Below are 7,156 nucleotides of genomic sequence, written 5' to 3' on the forward strand. Positions count from 1 at the left end.
TCCTTCTATTTTCAATGATAGCCTAGCTGGATATAGTATTCTTGGCTGAATGTTTTTCTCGTTTAGTGCTCTGAATATAACACGTCAGTTCTTTCTGGCCTGCCAGGTCTCTGTGGATAAGTCTGCTGCCAATCTAATATTTTTATCATTGTATGTTACAGACTTCTTGTCCCGGGCTGCTTTCAGGATTTTCTCTTTGTTGCTAAGACTTGTAAATTTTACTATTAGGTGATGCAGTGTGGACCTATTTTTATTGGTTTTGAGGGGGGGATTCTCTGTGTCTCCTGGATTTTGATGCTTGTTCCCTTTGTCATATCAGGAAAATTCTCTATAATAATACTCTCCAATATACCTTCTGCTCCCCTCTCTCTTTCTTCTTCTTCTGGAATCCCAATTATTCTAATGTTGTTTTGTCTTATGGTGTCATTTATCTCTCGAATTCTCCCCTCGTGGTCCAGTACTTGTTTGTCTCTCTTTTGCTCAGCTTCTTTATTCTCTGTCATTTGGTCTTCTATATCACTAATTCTTTCTTCTACCTCATTTATCCTAGCAGTAAGAGCCTCCATTTTTTATTGCACCTCATTAATAGCTTTTTTTATTTCAACTTGGTTAGATTTTAGTTCTTTTATTTCTCCAGAAAGGGCTTTTATCTCTCCAGAGAGGGTTTCTCTAATATCTTCCATGCCTTTTTTGAGCCCGGCTAGAATCGCCATTCTGAACTCTAGATCTGACATATTACCAATGTCCGTATTGATTAGGTCCCTAGCCTTTGGTATTGCCTCTTGCTCTTTTTTTGGGGGGTGAGTTTTTCCGCCTTGTCATTTTGTCCAGATAAGAATATATGAAGGAGCAAAAAATAAATACTAAAAGGGTGGCAAAGACCCCAGGAAAATGTGCTTTAGCCAAATCAGAAGAGACCCCAAATCATGGAGGGGCGGGGGAAAGGGGATAAAAAGAAGTTCACACACAAAAAAACCACATTTTAAAAAATATAAAAAAGAAAAAAAAATATATATTTGACTGGTGACTAGAACAGGGTCACACTTAATTTTGGGAGTATTTTGGTCTCTTTGAAGAAACTACCTCCCAAAATTTTTAAAGAATGAAAAACATATATAAGGGTAAACACAATGAAGGGATGGAATATGCCTATAAAGGTGAAAAAAAAGTTTTTTTTTAATTTCTAAAAAAGGAGTTGATAAAGTAAGGTGGTTGGGAGAATAAGGAAAAAGAAAGTGGAGAGATTTTGCTCGGGCTGGAGACAAGAACAAGCCTGGAGCTAGATTTAGGGCATATTTTGATCTATTAGAAGAAGTTGTACCCCAAATTTTTTAGAAGAAAAAACTCTATGTGTATACAAAAAATAAAGTTAGATACAATGAAGGATAAAATATGACTATAATAATGAAGGTTCAAAAATATTATTATTATAATTTTTTAAATGAAAGGTATTGCTAAGATAAACTAGTTAAAAAACGTTAAAAGAGGAAAGGGTAAAAGTTAAAAAAAATTGGAAGAAGAAAAAAAAATTAAATAAAATTAAATTAACTGCAAGACTAAGGAATCATGGGGAGAAAGCCATGCTTTGCTTTCTCCTCCTCTGGGATTCTGCTGTTCTCCTTGGTACATGAACTTGGTCTTGGCTGGATTTCTTATTGATCTTCTGGGGGAGGGGCCTGTTGCTGTGATTCTCAAGTGTCTTTGTCCCAGGCAGAATTGCACCACCCTTGCCAGGGGCCGGGTTAAGTAATCCGATCGGGTTCGCTTTCGGGAGCTTTTGTTCCCTGAACACTTTCTGTAGAGTTTTGGAGGACGGGAATGATAATGGAGGCCTCCCAATCTCCAGCCTGGAGGAGCCGAGAGCTCAGGGCTCCACTCCTCAGTGCGCCCTCAGAGAAAAGTGCCCAATCACTCCTGTCTCCCTGGCCTCCAGCTGCACTCCAAGCTCACCCAGCCTGTGACTGGTTCAAGGTAACCCCGAGCTGAGAGCTCTGACTCTGTAGCTGGCTTCACTGCTCTAATACCTGTGAGCTCTGTGACACTCAGACACCCCTGATCCTTCTGTGACCCCGTGGGACCTGGGGCCATGCTGACCCTGCATGGGCTTCACCCCAGTTTAGCCTCTGGGGTGATGTCCCTCAGTGGAGCAGACTTTTAAAAGTCCTGATTTAGTGCTCCATTGCTCCGCCGCTTGCCGGGAGCCGGCCCTTCCCCCCCACAGTCAATCTTCCCATCACTTTAGATTCACTTCTCCGCCAGTCCTACTTTTCAGAAAGTGGTCGATTTTCTGTTTCTAGAATTGTTCCTCTTTTCTTCGATTTCCCATTGGATTTGTAGGTGTTTGCAATGTTTAGATAAGCTATCTAGCTGATCTCCTGCTACCTGATGTAGTCTCAGTCTGCTACTTCTCCGCCATCTTGACTCCTCCTCCTCACACATGTTTTTGAAAGTATATTCTCAAGAATGTTTCTTGAATTGTGGTTTATAAAAACAAAGAATGAAAGTTATGTATTATACTCAATATGATGATTGTATATACAAATAGTGAAACACTTAATCTCAGGGATTATCATCATGTGTTTTACACAGAGGGTCAAAATTCATCATGAAAGCAAACCCAGGAGGCACCCCATAGGGGATTCCTTTGTACAGGCAGGGAAAGAAAGACTCAGAAAGGAGAAGGAGGTGGTGGAGCCAGGTTCAGCCCAGAGGGTTTGTTCTCAGAGGCCTTGTTTACTTGTCTTCCATTGTTACCTGTCCTTCAGGAAGGTGTTTGATGTGCACTCCATGCAAGTGAGCTGTTGCAATGTTCCAGAATGTTCAGCGACAGGAGGCTCCTGGGCTCAGAGCCTAGGAGGAGGTAAAGGAGCAATGTGACTCAACTGCTCAAATCATACTAAAGTCCGTCACCCAGTGGACATCTCAAGGCATCCAGGGACTCAGGATCAGCTGGCCTCTAGAGCTCCAGCACAGAGCAAGGGTGACAGGACACTGGCAGGGTAGTGTGGCAGAAGGGCATGAAGCAGAAATGACAGAGGGAAATGTAGGTCACTCCTGAGATGAGTGCTGTGTGGAGAAAGGTCATGATATCATGGAAGCAGAAACCAGGAGACCTAGCAGGTCCCCTACCATTAGCATCAGTCTCATCTACAGAATGCAACAGGCATATGGATATGAAACAAAAACACAACTACACACAGTGCTAAATGATCATAGAACAGGAAAGAGCTCTGGGAAACTAATAGTATTACCATAGAAATGAATAATTGAGTGGATACACTGGATGATTACAGTTGTCCTTCCCCAAAGTTGTACAGTCGGGAGGGTGACGGCAGCAGGAGAGAAGACCTGTTTGTTTCTCAATCAAGTGACTCCCACAAGTTAATAATAATTTTGTAGAAAGAATGGAGATAGGAAATGATAAAGAATTTCTGGAATATTTCTTCAATTTCACAGGGAAAAGACCTACCCAAATTCTTACCTAGAGCAGATGAGAGGAGACCCACACCAGGACACATTACAGTGAAATGTGAGAAAGAGGGTGGAAGGGCAGACACCCTGAAAACTCCAAGAGGCAACAACACAGGCCTGGGGACTGGAAGACATGATGCAAGGCCCCAAATCCCGAGGACAACTCTGTCCAGCACAGCATCTCTGTCACGTCTCTGTGTGAGTCAGGGCGAGGGCAACCTAAAGTCTCCTCAGATGTGAGAGTTTCTGTTCTACTTTCTGCGCCCCCTCCCACAGGACACCAGTAAGTGAAGTGGGACAAATGATGGAGAAAACCAAACAAGGGGAGCACATGGGATCCTGGCCACAGGGAACCAGCAGGAGAGAGGCCAAGGGCCCCCAGGAGGAGCTGCAGGGGGTCCAGGTGTCAGCCCTGCCCCAGTGGTGTAGGCATCCTGTTCCCCCAGGGCAGGACTGAGGGCTGTAGGCCAGGTGGCTGCACAGACATGAAAATGGAAGAAGATTGGATGGGCTCAAATATTTTCATGAATATTTACACAAGGGGACCGGGGGAAGGACTTAAAAGAACACAATAGAAACTGAGCAAATGGTGGTATAAGATAGTTATTTACTCTGGGGAAAATAAAAAGTTGATTCAGGAAAGGATTTGTAATCATAATCTACAAAAGGCTCAGTTGTGACTAGCATTTCATTGTCATAATCATGCAAACACTTCACATTGAGCTCATCAAAATTATCAAATAATTATATGGGGAAGATGGGAGAGTGTGAAAGTGGAGCCAATTCAGTCAAGATGACGCATAAACCTGAAGACCAGAGGAGTCTGAGAGGCAGGCTACTTAGAGGCACAAAAGCAATAATCAGAGAATCAGCCAGAAGAACTAATGCAGGTGGTCTCTGAGATTCAGGAAATGGGGGCATGGAAGCTTGGGGACATCTGTCTTGACATCAAGGATTGCAAAAGGATTTGACTTTTTAAAACTCTGTGCCGCTATCTATTTGCTACAAAGACAGCGTGGTGGGTGAGATGATGGGTCAGGACGAGTTCTGCACGGAGGCCATAGAGATGGGGCAGGAGTTGGAGGAATCATGGTATCAAGTGTTGGGCTTTTATGGGATGATTTTGTTTTGATTTATTTAGTTTTGTTTCATGTTGTCAAATGAGAGTCATCCCCGCATGTTTGTAGGAGGAATGGCTAAGCCAGGAGAGAGGGGGAAGTTCATGATGCAGGTGAGTGAGGGGCCATGTGTGCCCTCGTGGAGGGGCAGCCTGAGCCAGAAGGGGTCCATTCCCCCCCTCCATCACTGCTTAGAAGGTGAGGACACAGGTACAGAGGTGTGGTGGGAGGTGGAGGGAGTGTGCAGTTCTCACCTGAGTCCTTCTTTTCTGAGTGAGGAACAAATGAGGTCATCACCTCAGAGAGGGGAGCAGGGAGGGAGTGGAGGAGGAAGTGAGAGGCAGCCCTCTCAGGAGGGTGACAGGGAGCTGACTGGAGAAATGACATCTGGAGATAGCAGGGCTGGAGCCCCTGAGCTCTGTGCTCATCACCTTAGAGAGAGAGAGAGAGAGAGAGAGAGAGAGAGAGAGAGAAGCTTCTAGCAGCAGGAGGATAGATAAGAGATAGAAGTGAGAATCACATCCTGTTTATTTTATCTTTTATCACCTTTCCCATTTTATAATTTTTCTTCAGTGAATATAGATGACATCATATATATTGTACATCATACATACACATAAAAACAAAAATGTAAAGGCTTTATTTACACTTTAATAGGGAAGGAGATAGTAGGAAAGTCAGCAGCTCAGGGGTCACAGCAGGACGGGCTGGGCCTGCCTGTCTGTGCTCTGGGCAGGGGACTCACAGAGCCTTTGCTTCATGTCTCAGGACCCTGCTCTGTGGGCGGCCAAGCAGCGTCTTTCCCTTCTTTCTGGGGTGTGCTCATTAATTCACTTATTACTGTCTTGTGAGCTTTAATGCTTTCTAAATGATGGTTTTTCCAAGTAATACGACATTTCAAGCTATTTCAGTGGGAGAAGTTGTCCATACAATCCAGCCTGCCTGCTTCAGAAATGGAAATTTGAAGGCAAAATAGTTCAGTGAAAAGATGATTAGTCCTAAAGGAGAAGATCAGAACCTGATCATTCATGGTCTGAGAATGATCTGTCAGGTATCTGTTATTTTAAAGTAGTTTATTTTTTGAAAACATTCAAGCACATACAAGAGAATTCAATAGATTCTCAAAGATATACAAAAATAAGGAAGTTACGTAGTAACCCCTCATTCCACAGTCCATTAAGTTCTCTACACAAACTCAGAAACATGGCCCCAGGGGTGGTGGGTCAAAGCCTCAACTTAGGATGCCTGAGGTAGTGCACAGAGTGACAGGACTGCCTGTATGATGGTGGGTCAAAGCCCCCATCAGGACTCAAAGAAAGGGGTGTAGAACGGTAGTTGCATGGCCCTAGTATTGTTTGGCCAAACCTCCAAATGTGGAACAAAGGGTGGAACACAGTGCAGCTGCATCTCCAGCCCTTGTAGATGATGAGGTTCTGTGGGATCCTCACATCCACTCTCCTAGAGAGTGGAGCACAGCAGGGACTTGGGCCCCTGGGGGCAGGTTTCACCACAGTGAGAGCTCCAGTGGTGGGAAGGAGATGAAGCTGCAGGACTCTGGACAGCTCCATCAGGGAGTTCAGTATTAGTGGAGACTGTCTGTAGGGGTCCTTGGTGGCAAAGCATGCAGATTGCACAGGTGAGCAGGATGGCTGGAGTCCTCCTGTTCTCTTTTCCCTGCAGGTGAAATCATCCCTCTGAGGGCATCTTCCTTGTGCTGAGCTGCTCCAGACTGAAGTATGGATGACACAGGTAAAATGCTTCCCATACTTTTCTGTGCAGCCATCCTTGGTTTTTGTGTCTAGAGGGTTCTGCTGTTTCCTCAGGGTAGTCCAGAGCTTTCCCAGAGCCATTGTCATCAACTTGTGTTGTTTATTTATTGTTTTTATTGATGCTTTTATAGAAGCAAGGGTTGTACCTGATTGATTGATTGATTGATTGATAATTTTTATCTTTCAGTTTTTTGGGTTTGTTGTTTTTCTAGAGAGACCAGCATTGGGAGCTCCTAGTCAACCATCACCTGACTTCAACTGGGACCTCAGTAAGATTGTTGCCTTAACATCCTTGTCTAGCAGGTTTTCCATCTGCTTGTTCTCACAGACATTTCTATTGATTGATTTTTTTTCCCTTTCAGTGGTCATACTTTCCTGATTCTTTGTAGGCTGGTGAATTTTTGAAAACTGGATATTTGAACCTTAGGTGGTAACTCTGGAAATCAGACTCTTCCCTTTCCCAGAGTTTACAGAACTTTGTTGGTTGCTATTTTTTGCTCTTGTTTTTTTTTTTTTTAAGTTTTTTTTTTTTTTAATTTTACAAACATATATTTTTATCCCCAGGGGTACAGGTCTACAAATCGCCAGGTTTACACACTTCACAGCACTCACCATAGCACATACCCTCCCCAATATCCATAACCCCCCCCCCTCCCAACCCCACTCCCCCCATCAACCCTCAGTTTGTTTTGTGAGATTAAGAGTCACTTATGGTTTCTCTCCCTCCCAATCCCATCTTCTTTCATTTATTCTTCTCCAACCCCCTCAACCCCCCATGTTGCATCTCCTCTCCCTCAT

The 7,156-nt window shown here is 43.9% G+C and overlaps 1 long non-coding RNA gene across 1 annotated transcript; it reads left to right on the forward strand.

Annotated features, from left to right (window-relative positions):
- Nucleotides 1-5,132: 5,132 nt before the first annotated feature.
- Nucleotides 5,133-6,862, forward strand: LOC125101834 (uncharacterized). Its single transcript, XR_007127945.1, has 3 exons — nt 5,133-5,640; nt 6,270-6,338; nt 6,571-6,862. It is a non-coding gene; the product is annotated as an uncharacterized LOC125101834 (long non-coding RNA).
- Nucleotides 6,863-7,156: the final 294 nt, after the last annotated feature.

The sequence above is a fragment of the Lutra lutra genome, chromosome 6 (genome assembly GCF_902655055.1).
Source record: "Lutra lutra chromosome 6, mLutLut1.2, whole genome shotgun sequence".
NCBI classification, from domain to species: domain Eukaryota; kingdom Metazoa; phylum Chordata; class Mammalia; order Carnivora; family Mustelidae; genus Lutra; species Lutra lutra.